This window comes from Petromyzon marinus, chromosome 63 (genome assembly GCF_048934315.1).
Source record: "Petromyzon marinus isolate PM22_M1 ecotype Great Lakes invasive population chromosome 63, UKy_Petmar_22M1.pri1.0, whole genome shotgun sequence".
Lineage (NCBI taxonomy): Eukaryota > Metazoa > Chordata > Hyperoartia > Petromyzontiformes > Petromyzontidae > Petromyzon > Petromyzon marinus.
The window spans coordinates 6,682,613-6,699,863 of NC_133729.1; the positions used below are offsets into that span (position 1 = coordinate 6,682,613).

At 48.3% G+C, this 17,251-nt stretch overlaps 1 protein-coding gene across 2 annotated transcripts in view; it reads right to left on the minus strand.

Moving 5' to 3' along the window:
* LOC116955984 (SNF-related serine/threonine-protein kinase-like) overlaps positions 1–17,251 on the minus strand; it is a 60,605-nt gene that overhangs the window by 39,946 nt on the left and 3,408 nt on the right. Inside the window, exon 1 of one of the 2 annotated variants that reach the window (XM_076053913.1) lies at positions 1,498–4,078. The exons of the other annotated variant lie outside the window; for it this stretch is intronic. The gene's annotated coding sequence lies outside the window, so the exon portion shown is untranslated. Of the gene's footprint in view, positions 1–1,497; positions 4,079–17,251 lie in introns of those variants that run through there. 2 annotated transcript variants of the gene reach the window in all.

Below are 17,251 nucleotides of genomic sequence, written 5' to 3' on the forward strand. Positions count from 1 at the left end.
AATCGAACTCGGGTCACGAGGTTCTTAGCATGGCGCTTTAACCGTTACACCACCGCTCCCCACTATCACTACACACACAGATACAAAAAACAACGTTTCGTCATATCTGTTCATCCATTAAATGCTACTCTTTTAGTTCTGGCTCTGAGAACACAAAACATCTATTTGCTTTGATCGGCACGCGATGAAACACTGTGCGCGTGGCACGTCACGATATGTGATGTGTACTCCGCAGTGGTAAACAAGGCTTTAATCGGTGCGAGTTCAGGAGTACGGTAGTTCTGTGACATCATTTACCCCCCCCCTCCATCCCCGTAGTCTTTCTCTGACAAAACTCGGTGGCAGATCCGAGGCGTAGCAGGGGCTGGAGGGCGATAGGGAATTTGAAAGAGGGGTGGGAAGTAAATTGGACAGAGGGGTCCCCCACCCCACTTAAATCCTTGAAACAAGGGCCCGTGCTAGCACCGCTACGCCACTGATCTAACACGTCGCAATGGACCACAATGCCTCGCTGATCTCAAGGAGCATTAACCATCATCACGTGAACTCCGGTCATGCTCGCAGCAGCAGCTGCTGCTTCTGCCTGGCCATCGAACAAAGGCGCCGGTCAATGCATCGCGCGGCGCTTTCAAACGCGTTTCTGCGGACCGTCTGGAAAGCTCTTACCAACCGATATTGGGAAGCCACTGCAACTGTTGCACTTTTAAATCATCCAGTTTGACAAACGCATTTCTTGAGAACTGCTCTTTGTGTTCAGTTTGCCGTCTTTCCCTCCCACCGCCGATTACCACGGAAAGAAGTTCAACGCACATACACGCACCATCCCGTGTTGGCAACACAGCAGCTGAAACTAAAATTGGGAACCTTTCGCCGAGTGGCGGATCCGGGGGGGGGGGGGAGTGGATGGCTGGCGGCAATGAGCGCGATCCCCCCATGCCCGTCCGCCACCTATTTAAAGACAAAGCTTTAAAGTTTCGGAGCGGGCCTCCCAGGCACCCTCTGGGAAATCTCGGGATCCGCCGCCGCCGCGCTGGTAGCACGCGCACGATGGGCGGTGTAATTACGGCTGGACGGAAATTCAAAGCAAAACAAAAATGGTCAAATCGGCACCGTGAGGAGGCGGCTTGAAAGCACGAACGACAGCCGCGTGACGCCTACGTGGGCCACGCCTCTCGCCTTGGCACCGCAGCTTTTGAAATTGACGCACCCAGGAGTTCGGCGCGCCCGTCGAGAGGAGGTCGTTTGAGATGTGGCGGAAGGGCGTTTAAAACAAACAAACAAACAAAGAAACAAAAAAAAATCCGTGCCGGGACGAGTTCTCACACTGGGCTCGCTCGCTGCAAATCGCAGGTCGACGGTTCAATTTCCTGGACAGCGTTGGCTGAACTGGCCGACCTCTGGATGGCAAAGTCCAGCGTTCAATTATGCACCTCGGACTTCTTTTTCGCACCGTACGCAGGCAACCGTGCCGATCGCAGGTGCGATATGGATACTCACCACTATACATCACCGCAGCACCCTGTGTTTCTCGGGGTGAGGACGTTCACGGCGTTCTATTTTGGTGCCATCGCCGGCAATGCCAAACCGTCCAAATTGAACGACCCTAGCAGTCGCTCGCGCTCTTATCGGTCACGCCACTGTACCGTGCCCTCCCCTTCCCTGCCTCGCGCTCTCTCTCTCTCTCCTCTGTGACCATTCCCTGTGGCCACAATCACTGTCAGCGTGCGTAAGTCAGCGTGCGTAAGTCAGCATCCAGCCTGCACGGCATCTCGGGACACGGAGAGCGACACAGTGCGGCATTTAAATCTTTATTCATATTGTTCCACTCGTTTACCCAGGGTCCTACGACGTTTTGCCCGAAACTCTTTACAATAATTAGAAAATTGTACATTAGATGACGGTGGTTAGAATAAAGAGTGTATTTTGAACTACTTTCGCACCATACGTAGCCAACCTCGCTAATATCGGACGGGGTTATAATAAGTGGTTGTTTAGATATGGTGGCAGGAGAACAGGTGGTAGTGGTTAAAGATGGGGTAAGTGATAGGGGTTGGGGGTAGTGATAGGGGTTGGGGGTAGTGATAGGGGGTAGTGATAGGTGTTGGGGTAGCAAGCCGTCCTGGTCGTAGTTCCGGGTGGGGGCAGGGAGTAGCAGCAATCGCAGGATGATGATGGGCTAGGGGAGAAGCGATCGGGGTTATTTTAAAGGGAAAACCGGAAGCCGGTTATTGTGGTGATGATTGCTCAGAGTGCTGCAGGGGGAGTTGGTTCCAGTGAAGGGGGGAGCGAGAATGGAGAAGGAGCGAGAGAGCGAGACTTGGCGCAGCGGGGCGAGGGAGGCACAGCGAGCCTGGGAGCATCGAGGCCAGGATGGGACAGAGTAAGATATGAGAGAAGCAAGATATGGTGAGGCGTGTCTTGCTTGCCTCAACAGCCCGTTAAAGGCGACAAGGGGTGGGGGAGGGGTCTTATTTTTGGTATGGGTCGAGGCGTGGCTGCGCACGTGGCCTGTAGTCCAGCGCTATCGAGGCAGTCAGGGTTGGTGGATCACGCACACACACACACTCGTGCCCCAACGCTGGCCTTTATTACGTACGCTTGTTTAATCCGGGAAAGCCTCACCGAGTCTCGTGACCATTTTTTCAGGAGGGTCCTGTGAGTGACGATCGCTGCTCTGTCGATATGCGCGGTGCATTTTTGTTTGTTCTGACCACGACACCAACACACGATGGCCATTACCCTTGCGAATTAAGTCACGGCATCTTCGGCGACCACCGTGACGCGTACGGCACGTGGTACGTCAGGCGCCTTGAGTGAAGGCGCTCTTACAAATATAAATCAGATTTAATGCCACACCCGCAGCATTGCATCGGGGAGGCCGCTGGATTCTAACCGTGAACCTCCTGCAACAAGCAGCGGACGCGCTGCCGCTGGGCTGCATTCACCGCATTGAGAGGCTCTGTTAATTCAATCTGTAACGCTTTCGCCCGCCACATATACAAAGCAAGGGTGGGGCAATGGCGCAGTGAATAGCGGGCTGCGTAATTTGCAGGTAAGCCGTTTCAGCATTGGGATGTTTAGGCCAATAGCAGTCAGTTACGCTGTGCGTTTTGTTTCACGTTCGCTGCGTTTATCTGGGTGGATCAATCATATTTCAGGGTGGCGATAATCGGAGGCGGTGGCTCGGTAAGGCCTTCATCCGGCGGCGGATTGACCACGGCCGCCGATGACGATGTCACGATGGGCGACAGGGAATCGCTGCCGGATTCGGACGCGGCGGAAGGGGTGGGGGGGGAACGGTTTGCAGACGCGTCGGCTCGCGTTCGGATTTTATTCGATGCCCTCCACCTGCATCGTTTCATGCCGTAGGACGCAGGGGCAGAGGGAGAGAGGTGGGGTGGTTGCTGTAATTGCGCCCTAGTCCCTGCGCGCCGACTGCGCGGAACGTGAATGAGATTCATCCTCGTCTGAGCGGAACAGCGAGTCCTGACCGCGGGCTACATTCCCCTCTGCGGTTCGTGGCATAATCCCATTACCCAACGCAGCCCGCGTCTCACATCGTGCCCACGAGTTTTGCATTCCTGTGCCAAACGCTCAATTACAACAACATGAAATGCTGCAATATTACACAACTGCCCTTTGTGCCAATCCTCTCCAGATGGTTATACTCGTAGCCACAATGGCAATGATTTCGTACGGGGTCAGCCTATTCGCATATCCGGCCTCTCTATGTCCTGTAAAGACGGGCCATTGCCTGAAACGTCGCCTATAGAATACACTCTTCATTTTAAGGCAACGCAGTGTGATTTACGAATGTGTTGAGTTGTTGTTTATGCTGCTCTATCGTGCTACGCTTCGCAGTGAAGATGAGGCAAGATCCAGTTGACATCCGTACCATCCCTCGGAAGTGAGAAGCACATAACTGCATACTCTTTGGTTCTTTCAGTAAAGTCACGTGGGTATAAAATAAAATAAATCACGACGTTTCGGGCGCAACACAAGCGCCCGTCATCAGGTGGAACAACCACAGCAAGAAACAATTGCTGAAGTGGGCAAAAGGGGCTGCTGGTAACAAGAGGCTATATAAGTAAGACGGGGGGGGAGCCAGGGAGGAGAGATAACTGTAGTTCGGGGTGGGGGGGGGGCTCTTATTTTAAATGCATAATGTCTAGTCTGTGACGTGACATAATGGCCATCCACTTGTTCAAGTTCACCGTCCCGGTAGATCCATACCTGTCAACCCATACGGTTTACCCCGTAGTATTGTACAGGGAAATTGAGTTTTCAGGTCTGTATAGCGTGCAGCCGTTTCAATGCGGGCAAATGTTTGTTTTGGTCTATTTGTTTGCGTTTCTCCCTTGCGATGGGACTTTGTCGGATGAACGTTGAGATTTAAAAGGGCACGGGGTGAAACAATAAGGTCTGAATTGGTCTTTAATCAGGTAGGGGCACTGATAAGGGGTTGACAGGGATGTGAATCTGCGAGTCTTCTTCCCGAGAACACGAACGAACTTTCGCAAGCCGCCACTCTCACCACCAACGACGGACGATCCTGGTGCTGCCATAGACCGATGAAATCCCTGTCAACCCCTTATCAGCGCCCTACCTTATTACAGACCAATTCAGACATTATTGGTCATATCGGTGCCCTTATAAATGTCAACGTTCGTCCTACAAAGTCCCATCGCAAGGCGAGAAACACAAACAAAGACAAAAACAACGTGTTTCTTTAAACGTATTGAAACGGCTGTATGTTGTATGGACCTGAAAACTCAATTTCCCTATATAAGAATTACCGGGTAAACCGTGGGGGTTGATAGGTATGCGATAAACTCACACCCGACCAAAATCATCGATCAAGAGATATATATGGCCAAAGCCACGCCCCCCCGCCCTTCGACCAAAGCCACGCCCATTGTCTTCCATAAATGGGGGGGGGGGGGGGGTGCCATATATGTGGTTGGTTTCAAATACAGAGGATGCTTAAGAAAAAATGTTAACACTTATATGGGACTAAATTTTGATTTAAAGCTTTCCTGACTGCAGGGATTCATATTCTTGGTTATTTCGGTAAAGTCACGTAGAAGGGAAACAATAAAATAATAAAAATATAAAACAACGTGTTTCTTTATATTGTTTCTTTATATTTTTATTATTTTGTTGTTTCCCTTCTACGTGACTTTACTGAAAGAACCAAGAATTATATGGGACTATCGCTTTTAATGGAAAAAGAACGGATAATAACTGTAACATGATAACAAATGTAATGTTAATAGCTTTAAAAAGTCTCCACTTGTTCGCCAGCATTGTCAACCACCACGTGCCTGGAATCTTCTCCAGGTGGTCTCTGGAGCCCGGAGGCAACACGTTTCTTGTGGTATTGTTGCAAATTCTCAGAAGTGTGAACATTTTTTAAGCTCCCTGTATATGACTAAATAGGGGGTTAGTTCTCCCATATATGAGGGGTGGGAAAATCTCTGATCGGTGATTTTGTTGCCTGGCTCAGCCGCAAACCCTCCTCCCTTAGCCTGGCTCAGCCGCAAACCCTCCTCCCTTAGCTTGGTTCAGCCGCAAACCCTCCTCCCTTAGCCTGGCACAGACCCTCCTCCCTTAGCCTGGCTCAGCCGCAAACCCTCCTCCCTTAGCTTGGTTCAGCCGCAAACCCTCCTCCCTTAGCCTGGCACAGACCCTCCTCCCTTAGCCTGGCTCAGCCGCAAACCCTCCTCCCTTAGCCTGGCTCAGCCACAAACCCTCCTCCCTTAGCCTGGCTCAGCCGCACAAACCCTCCTCCCTTAGCCTGGCACAGCCGCAAACCCTCATCCCTTAGCCTGGCTCAGCCGCAAACCCTCCTCCCTTAGCCTGGCTCAGCCACAAACCCTCCTCCCTTAGCCTGGCTCAGCCGCAAACCCTCCTCGCTTAGCCTGGCTCAGCCGCACAAACCCTCCTCCCTTAGCCTGGCACAGCCGCAAACCCTCCTCCCTTAGCCTGGCTCAGCCGCAAACCCTCCTCCCTTAGCCTGGCTCAGCCACAAACCCTCCTCCCTTAGCCTGGCTCAGCCGCAAACCCTCCTCCCTTAGCCTGGCACAGCCGCAAACCCTCCTCCCTTAGCCTGGCTCAGCCACAAACCCTCCTCCCTTAGCCTGGCTCAGCCACAAACCCTCCTTCCCTTAGCCTGGCTCAGCCGCCTAAGGTCACGCTAGACGTGGCGAGCCGTCTCCATGGCACCCGTGCAGGCTACCACCCGCTGGGGCAGCCCGCACGTACGCACTCGCGCTGCTGCTGCTGCTGATGACGATGATGCCGCTGCTGCCCAAGCTCTTGGAGCTTGACAAACGTGGCCGACGGTGGTGGCTCGGAGCACACGTGCCCACGACAAGCGAGAGGAACTCTTCTTCATCAGAGGGCCAGAGTGAGAGATAGAAACAGATATATACACGAACAACCCAGTGGGGTTATCGGATTCGGCACGTAGGCTTTCGCGACCCAATATTATTATTATTTGGAATACGAGAATAGGTTTTGCCCTTTCAGGCAATAAAACAGTTGTGTTGAGATGTTAAAACACCAAACGGAAACATCTTGTAAGGAATCATGTCTGCATTAAATACATATACTTCTGGTGAACATGAAAACAAAAACATGCATTGTCTTTGAAACTGATTGGTCCACACCAGAGACAGCTTTCTTTAGAGCCTCGTCTCAGTGTTAGACCAGAGGACATCAACGACACTTCTGCAGTGTTATTGTGGACCGTGGTGTACGCGGCCGTCTGGAACGCTCTTCCGATTTTAGGAAGTCACTGGAGCTATGTACTTTTCAATCTTAGTTGAAAACTCAATGCTTTCGAACTGCTTCTTGTGTTTAGTTTTTCTGTCTTCCCCCCACCTCCGATTAGCACGGTCGGCTACGTACAGTGCGAAAGAAATTCAACATACATGCGCAATCGATTACAGGGCTGCACCCGTATCTTTTCCACAACAACGTTATCTTTTCCACCAGACAAAAAATATATATATAATTAGCAGGCATACATTGATGTGCACAAATAGAAGGGGTCCCATGTTTCCATCGTACGGTCAAAACCCCTACACACACCTCACAGCTGTTCCCAGCATGAAGCGCTGTGCTGTGCCGTCATGCAAATGTGAAATCCGTGAGCGAACGGAGAGCCCGACGAGACATCGTTACTTACCCTGCCTGCGTAATTGCTCACGTTGCGCTGCGTTGTTGTTGTTATCGTGTCGATGCGTGCGGTTCACTGTAGCTCGCATCGTCCCACATATGTAAACAATTCCCTCTCGTAATAAACCAAAAAACATCCCAATGTAGGGCCCACAGAGCTTGATAAATTATTGGCATCGAATCCGGCTCACCATCCCGCGCGTTACATATTCTGCAGCGTTTTGAGATGCAGTTTGCACGAATGGCACTATGCATAAAAAAACAAACATCACAGTATTAGTAATAACGGAAACTTTTCAATGTTATGTGAAATGGTTATATTTGAAATGGCTGAAATTCAGATTTTACTTAAAAAGGAGTAAAACTGTAAACGTTACACTGCATTATGCTTTTGCATTCAGGCATCACTATTTACATACGTACAGTACTGCATCTCGTAACCGACCGTGACATATCCGCCCTGGCCAATCAACCCAGTGCAGTCTTTTGCACGTAGCGTAACCGTCATTGTTTATAGATGTTGACAAATCCGATTCCACCCGCCCCCCCGCCCCCCCACACAGTCATGCATTCTGAATTTCTCACTGATATTGGCATATCACAGCCCAGAGGTGTATCGACAAAATAACAGCTGCGTTGGGTGGGGTCTACCTTTTAAAATGGCGCCCATGTCACGTGTAAAGTGTCTAATCAGTGAGCAATATCTGCTCGGAATCACGGTTCAGAAACGTAGTTTTAAAACAAAGCTCAAAAAATGGTACAAAAGTGGAAAAGCACGTGAAGAATCGTGGAGAGATGCATGCCCGCAGTTACACCGAGAGACGGAATGAGGAATACTAGGATCAAGGGCTGTAATTCAAACTGTCATGAAAGAGTAAGTGGGATTGAGCAGGGCACATTATTAGAAGGAATAGCGGTCATTGGTCAACATTAATGAAATGAAATGGAGGATGTACCCCGTGGAGATGGAGCGATTAAATCGGGCAATTAGATTACTACAATCGCAAGATCACAAGAGGAGAGATGGAGGCAGCGATGGGGGAGGCCTTCATTACAGCAGGGCATTGGGCCGTGGCTGACAACGACGATGGACAAAACAAATGCACACGTGGAACAGTTAAGTCATTCAGAGTTGAAGATGTTGAAATTAAACACAAACTCACTGTTATCAATCCCCTTACTGAAAACCCCGTGGCTTCATTCTGAAAGCCATTATGCAGCCATGAAGCAAATCCCATGCGGTATTTGAAAATTACCACTGTGAAAAAAAGCCATAATGCTCAGTATTCAAATACAATGTCTCAGCCCTCCATTGGAAATTACAGATTGAACCGTTGGTCGTCGCACTGATTGCAAATGTCCTTCTCTAAGCACGATGCTCCTTTACTTTCGTGAATTTCAGCATTCAAACACCACTCCACCCTACTCGTCGTTAAAGATGATGGTCTGTTGTTAACGGCTGACCTCGAATCACACTTTCTGGTGTGGTTTCGCAGCTTCGTTCCTCCGACAGATACCCCGCTGGATCATTCCGTCCTTAAATTCCAATCCAACCATCGCTTGACGCAAGGAGAGATCTACATTGGTACCCTGTTCATCCATGACACCCTAAATTGTCAGTGGTGATGATAATAGTGGTAATCGCAAGATGCTGCAGTTGTAATCTGCCGATCGACCATATCTTTGCTGCTGGATGCACAGAGGCGGAGTCGGACAGGGGCTGTGGATTTGACGACTTGGAACCGGGACACAAGTCAAGTGCGCCAACCGTTTTTGTTTTGTTACAGTGTGCCCACCATTACACCACGGCATCGTCCCCATTTAGGGGGTTATTGTTTTTTGACAGAATGACTCTGTTAATGGAGATGCATCACGATCGTTGGAATAGTGTTCGTGCGGTCATTGACGTTGCTTCTTTCCTGGAGAGGCTTGGGTGGGAGCAGCAGCAGCAGCACTTTGTGTAATTGCCAGCGTAAGAGCCAAGTGTGTCTGAGGGGGAGGTCACAGAGATGTTGCACTTCTTTCGCACCGTACGTAGCCAACCGTGCTAATCGAAGGTGCGGAATGTAGCCTTAACAGACTGCTGTGCCGTGCCGGCCTGGGAAGCCCAGCACAGCATCACGCCTGCCCGCCTTTGTCTCCCGAGTGGAAATATTTACACACTGCACGAGGTACTCATTTGGAGGCCCAGGAGCGGTTCAGATGATCGTCACTTGTGTTGGCACACACACACACACATAAAATAAAGACAAACATCTCCCGTATAGCCTTCACAGACTGTTAGGGCAAGTGCTGTTTGCGAGCATGCAGAGCCCATCACTCTGCGACTCGTTAAGCCAATCAATGCTTCTCGGCTTCTGCATCAACATTCTGCAGTCGCCTTACCGCTCCTGTTAAGTGGCGGTTCCGGAAGGGGCAATGGGGGCTCTATTGGCCGTAGCCGTGCACACAAGACAATCCGTCTTCGCAGTGGTTGATCCACCGCTGGATGAAGGCCTCCACCCAAGCTGCCACTTACCTCTCACAAATCCTGCAAATGCAAAGATCCATCCAGCTCCTGCACACGGACTAATTTCATTGCTCCATCTCCACTGCTGGACGAAACCATCTCAGACGCGTTCTAGTCACTTAAACTGCATCTCTGCTATGATTCTCGACCAACGGCCATCATCCTTTCGTCTACAAGTGACACGTCTGGCCCATTCCAATTAAATTATCTAATAATTGTATTTCAATGATAACAAAAAGAAACACTGAATGGTGTTATAAATAGATGCATTAGGACTCATCTTCAGAGTTAGTGTGGTCGTTAGACATCATTAATCAACCACAATTTCACTCCAAGGCCGACAAAACACTAACTAGGGTTAGAATATGTCAGAGAAAGATTAAATCAATTTATTTTTGGTTAACACGTGCCTTTCAAAGCGCCATCACCAAACAAAGACTAAGATCCCCTGTGTAGCCTTAACAGACTGTTGGGGCAAGTGCTGTCAGCGAGCACCTACTAAGGCCGGCACGGCACACGAGGGGGTGGTTGGCCAGCAACCACGCCCGGCCGCCTTTGCCTCCCCGGTAGCGATGTTTACACACCACACCAGGTATTCATTTGAGGCCGAGTCGACCTAGGGGAGGCCCAGGACCGGTTCAGATAATCACCGGTGTTGATAGCGAGCAGGAATCGAACTCGAGTCACCAGGTTCTTTGCGCAGAGCGCTAACCACTACACTACCGACATCACATCATTAAAACACAAACAATTACTAAACAGTTTTAAAATAAAAGCCAAGCTACAACACCATACGCTAGTACCCCAAGCCCTGGCTCTGCAAAGGTCTTCACTAGAGGGAGCTCTAGAAAGCCCCGTTAAGAGCACGTACTTTGGCCGAATCTTCCACGGTTGCCAGATACATTGGTGGAGGTGACAATACCCACAATTTAGGATTTCGTTTTAAGAAATGCGATGCGGTGCTGCTGCGTTGGCAACCAACCGGTTGCACAAGCAGAATCAGAATATTTATTTACACTGCAAGGAGGAATCCGATTAGCTAATAAGCTATTTTTCACAGATGTCCAGTAGGAGGCACGGGGTAAGAACGTTACGACGAACAGCACAAAAAAAACACGACAGTAGTGCATAGTACAAGAATGGTCAACAAAATCACCACAAACACAAACAAATACCACACTAAACCATCCCCATCCTACCAGGCAAAGCCCACCGAGTTATTTAACTTATTTTTCAAAGTACTAACGAGAACAAAAATATCAACGCACTCCTCAACAAAACTGTGGCCCTGCGGATGGAAATACGAGGCAACGTTTCAGGCAATTTCCCTTGCTCACAGCAAAAGTGTGTAGGCGGATGTACCTGATGAAAATGGCGATAATTGAAATTTACTAAACTGCCGTCAGCCACTAAATGCGTGATTTCTTAAATGTAAATACATTTTTATACTTTCCCCGAGGACCAGATTTGGTTTGGTGCTGCGGTGATATGACGCAATCGTGATTGTACAGCTGTAACGTGGCAGGCGTTGTGGATGGTAAATGTATAATTCTCGACAGGGCTTATTTATCACGGTTGAATAATAAAAAAAACTTTATCGGGAATTTGACGTGCTTCATGCAGCCCTCTTAGCGCCCTCTTAGCGCGAGAGGGCCTTTCCGTCAGAGGCGCGTAGCGGTCAACCCCCTTATCAGTGCCCTACCTTATTACAGACCAATTCAGACCTTTTTGGTGAGCCCGTGCCCTCTTATAAATCTCAACGTTCATCCTACAAAGTCCCATCACAAGGGAGAAACACAGATTGACCAAAACTAAAATTTACCCATATTGAAACGGCCGTACGGCGTATGGACCTGAAAACTCAATTTCCCTGTACAAGAATACGGGGCTATACCGTATGGGTTGACAGATATGCGACGCACAACATACACACCGACAAAACTGTGACACAGCGACACACACTGACAGTGACACCATTCCTGTGAAGCCCTTATCAGTGCCCTACCTTTTTACAGACCAATTCAGACCTTATTGATCACCCCGTGCCCTCTTATAAATCTCAACGTTCATTCTACAAAGTCCCATCACAAGGGAGAAACACAAAACAAATTGACCAAAACTAAAATTTGCCCATATTGAAACGGCCGTACGGCGTATGGACCTGAAAACTCAGATTCCCTGTACAAGAATACGGGGCAATACCGTATGGGTTGACAGATATGCGACGCACAACATACAGTGAGGGAAAAAAATATTTGATCCCCTGCTGGTTTTGTACGTTTGCCCACTGACAAAGAAATGATCAGTCTATAATTTTCATGGTAGGTTTATTTGAACAGTGAGAGACAGAATAACAACAACAAAATCCAGAAAAAACGCATGTCAAAAATGTTATAAATTGATTGGCATTTTAATGAGGGAAATAAGAATTTGACCCCTCTGCAAAACATGACTTAGTACTTGGTGGCAAAACCCTCGTTGGCAATCACAGAGGTGAGACATTTCTTGTAGTTAGCCACCAGGTTTGCACCCATCTCAGGAGGGATTTTGTCCCACTCCTCTTTGCAGATCTTCTCCAAGTCATTAAGGTTTCGAGGCTGACGTTTGGCAACTCGAACCTTCAGCTCCCTCCACATATTTTCTATGGGATTAAGGTCTGGAGACTGGCTAGGCCACTCCAGGACCTTAATGTGCTTCTTCTTGAGCCACTCCTTTGTTGCCTTGGCCGTGTGTTTTGGGTCATTGTCATGCTGGAATACCCATCCACGACCCATTTTCAATGCCCTGGCTGAGGGAAGGAGGTTCTCACCCAAGATTTGACGGTACTTGGCCCCGTCCATGGTCCCTTTGATGCGGTGAAGTTGTCCTGTCCCCTTAGCAGAAAAACACCCCCAACGCATAATGTTTCCACCTCCGTGTTTGACGGTGGGGATGGTGTTCTTGGGGTCATAGGCAGCATTCCTCCTCCTCCAAAACACGGCGAGTTGAGTTGATGCAAAAGAGCTCCATTTTGGTCTCATCTGACCACAACACTTTCACCCAGTTGTCCTCTGAATCATTCAGATGTTCATTGGCAAACTTCAGACGGGCATGTATATGTGCTTTCTTGAGCAGGGGGACCTTGCGGGCGCTGCAGGATTTCAGTCCTTCACAGCGTAGTGTGTTACCAATTGTTTTCTTGGTGACTATGGTCCCAGCTGCCTTGAGATCATTGACAAGATCCTCCCGTGTAGTTCTGGGCTGATTCCTCACCGTTCTCATGATCATTGCAACTCCACGAGGTGAGATCTTGCATGGAGCCCCAGGCCGAGGGAGATTGACAGTTCTTTTGTGTTTCTTTCATTTGCGAATAATCACACCAACTGTTGTCACCTTCTCACCAAGCTGCTTGGCAATGGTCTTGTAGCCCATTCCAGCCTTGTGTAGGTCTACAATCTTGTCCCTGACATCCTTGGAGAGCTCTTTGGCTTGGCCATGGTGGAGAGTTTGGAATCTGATTGATTGATTGCTTCTGTGAACAGGTGTCTTTTATACAGGTAACAAGCTGAGATTAGGAGCACACTCTTAAAGGGAGTGCTCCTAATCTCAGCTTGTTACCTGTATAAAAGACACTTGGGAGCCAGAAATCTGATTGAGAGGGGGTCAAATACTTATTTCCCTCATTAAAATGCAAATCAATTTATAACATTTTTGACATGCGTTTTTCTGGATTTTGTTGTTGTTATTCTGTCTCTTACTGTTCAAATAAACCTACCATTAAAATTATAGACTGATCATTCCTTTGTCAGTGGGCAAACGTACAAAATCAGCAGGGGATCAAATACTTTTTTTCCCTCACTGTACACACCGACAAAACTGTGACACAGCGACACACATCGACAGTGACACCATTCCTCCCAAGCCCTTATCAGTGCCCTACCTTTTTACAGACCAATTCAGACCTTATTGATCACCCCGTGCCCCTATAAATCTCAACGTTCATCCTACAAAGTCCCATCACAAGGGAGAAACACAAAACAAATTGACCAAAACTAACATTTGCCCATATTGAAACGGCCGTACGGCGTATGGACCTGAAAACTCAATTTCCCTATACAAGAATACGGGTTATACGGTATGGTTTGACAGGTTACGGTGGCGTGAGCGAGACGTTGCGGGGCTGCGCCTTCACCCAACTCTTACACGTCCTAACCTCGGGGGTGTGTTTAAAGGAAGGTGGGAGGGGGAAGGGGTTGATTGTACTGCTTGGAATGATTGTCGATTTGAAGAAAAAAAAACCATTGCGATTTTTGTTGTTTAAAAAAAAATACGTTCAGCGTTTCTTTAATTTCAAATCTGAGGTAAAGTGATATCGCGCGAATCGTCCCATCGTCTAAACGGGACATTGTATCGCAATCTTACAACATTTGTATCGTAGCAACCCGCTTCCTTAGGCGGCGCTCAACCCCTGCGTAGGCCGCGTCACCATGGCGACGCCATTGGCCGAGTGTCGTCAGAGCCCCGGCGCTCTTGGCGACGGCTTTTGCAATCCCGTGCCCAATTGCCTCCTCGCCCGTCCCTACGCTTATTTTTACAATGGGAGGTTGTTGTTTTTTTCTTTAAAAAAACAAACACAACAAATTAAAAAAAATGGTTCATCACGGTTCGACCGAGCGCGTTGACAAACGTCAAAGCTTCTCGTCAAAGCTGCGTGAGCGACGCGTTTGCAGTGCGTCGACTTTAGATTTCGCGTTCGCCATTCATTCACAAACCTACTCCCTCCCCTCTCCCCCAACACGATTTGCACGGTTGGGCTACCTACGTACGGTGCCAAAGAAGTTCAACGCACATACACATACCTGTCAACCCATAGGGTTTTATACCCCCCGTATTATTCTTGTACAGGGGAAGAGAAGAAAACAAATTTTCTCAGGTCCATACGGCGTACAGCCGTTTTTCAATACGGGCAAAAATAAAAAAGTATATTCGTATGTGTGTGTTTCTCCATTGTGATGGGACTTTGTAGGATGAACGTTGAGATTCAAGGGGCACGGCGTGACCAATAAGGTCTGAATTGGTCTGTAATAGAGCAGGCACTGATAAGGGGTTGACAGGCATGCATTCACAACATACATTTCTACACAAAATTCATTAAAATAGATTTGGGGGGATGGGGGGGTGAAGAGACGATGCCTAAAAAGGAATTCGAAAGTGGAGAGGTGCGAAGATCATTGTGAGTCCCGTTCTCTACCTAGAGTCCGTGTGATTTTTGAAGCCACACAACATGGTCAATGAAATTCTACCACGGGGCCCATAAATCCACGAACGTTTAGTCGCGAAGTTGCTGTGGCATTTGGGGGGGGGGGGGTTAATCCATACCCCATCCCCCCAACTCGGCAAACCATATATTGAGTTATGTTTGCCAAGGTCGTTGTGAAAAAATATTTGAAAGATTACTACTGAAGTGTTAGGCAATGTTGTGGGTGCCCTGCCGCGGTGTGATAGATAACACGTTGGCATTTACAAAATTGCTGCCGTTTCGATATTTTCCCGGCACGACGGTTGAAACAATGGGCCAAGTTTATTCAATATCTTCTCCCTAACCACCAGTCCATATGCAGGTCGTGCATGGTTCGGGTAAAGTGTGGGTATTCCCACCTTGGTCAAGACGTACTGTGACCAGTGTGGAGTGAGTAGGCCCGCAAATAACCCTCCACAGCAGGGGCTCTTGGGAAATTTCCATTGCAGAAGTCATTCTGCTGCCCGGCAATGGTGCGGAGTGAGAAATTGCATGGCTTCCCCACACCTATGTAAAGCTATTTTACAGGATAGCTGGGAGGCAGAGTTTGAGGTCTGGAGTTTGTTTGATCCGTCAAATATAGATCGGTTAATTAATTCCTTCAGAACTGCTTGTTGTGTCGAGTTTGCTGCCCTTCCCCCGCACCTCCGATTAAACACGGTTGGCTACGTACGGTGCGAAAGAAATTCAACATACATACGTTACACGAATGGTCCCGTTTAGCCGGTTTCCCCGCTGTTTTACAAGGGAGATCCGTGATGCCGCGTGAGACTCCTTACCAAGCAGAGCAACAACGCTGAGGTGGCCATGCCCTGCTCTGATAGTCGTGCTGTGGCTATCCACACGGGGTGCCAGCACTGGTTAAATATCCTCGTTGAAGTGAAATGCCCTCCAATCCTTGCCAGACCTGGTACCCAAAACCTTGACACAAACAAGGCTGTTCGAAAATGAATGTTATGCGATTGCTTTTTGCATCGGTGTCTTGACGAATAATTAATTGTATTTGGGGTGATTCTGTGCCCACGACTGAGACAATCCTTTTCTGATTGTTTTTACTTTGTGACACCTTGTGTAACCATAATTCTGAATTCCCTCAAATTGACCTCTTTGTTCACACAAGGGGAACATTTTTACACCGTGCAACATGTGTTTGTCACAAGTATGTCATTGAACCAACACTATTATTAATTTTCTGGATTAAGGCGAATGAGGTTGAATTAAAAAATTGTGCAGTCATTCGTTACTGGGCTGAGACGATTAACTCACTGTGCTTGAAACCCCAGTTTAATCATCGTTAGCAGTCTGTATTCAAATCCAGCATCTTACCAGTGTCAGCTCAGGACTGATGTGTTGTTAACCATTTGAGTCATGTGGCCAGTCCATCCTTAAGGTAACCCTCACAATATACCCAACACGAATTCATAACCCCAACCCCAAGTTCCAACCCTTATAAAACCAATGCCAACCATAACCCTCATTAACGCTAACCATAAACTTAACATCAATCCTAACCCACAACCCTAGCTACAACTCTAACTATAACCCTTTCCATAAGCTCTAACCCTATCCTCTAACCCTTAACTGTAACTCTTAAGCCTCACTTTAAATACACAACCCTGAACCAAAACATTTAACTCTAACAAACCTCTAACCCTAGCCTCTAACCCAATTCCAGGTTCTCAAAATGTAGCGAGTTGATCGCCTCAGGCCGCTGACCAACGACTGCACGAAAAAAGCATCGTTAAATTTAGCTCTTGATTTGGCCAAATTCGAGCTTGAGAATTGTGATAGTTCAGAATATCGTTCAATCGGCGATGGCGAGAATAAGCCACTGCTGGCGGAAAGGCCTCCGCTACATGCTCTATAAGTCCTAATTGTATTGCACTGCGATTTACAGTGTGCAGTATAAGAAAAAACCCACAAATGGCACAAACCCCCTTCATATATTGATTGCTTTTCCAGTATGCACAGCACGGTGAGTGAGTGCAGGGTCGCTCTGTGCACCAACAGTCCGAGTGTTTGCCACATAGCCAGTGCAATGGCAGTACTGTACAAATACAATATGATGTATCGAGCACGTACGTTGGATGGCATCTCAAAACGCTTTTCGGGACAGCAGAGAAGTGGTGGGCATTGCCATTGAAAGGACTCCCGTGCGGGCGCGGATTTCATGGCATCAAAAGCAGAAGCGGACCTCGAAACTTCAAGGGGTGTGGGGTGCAGTTAAGACATGTCAAGAGTTTTCAATAGGACCCTACATCAACAATTAGAATACGAAGTAT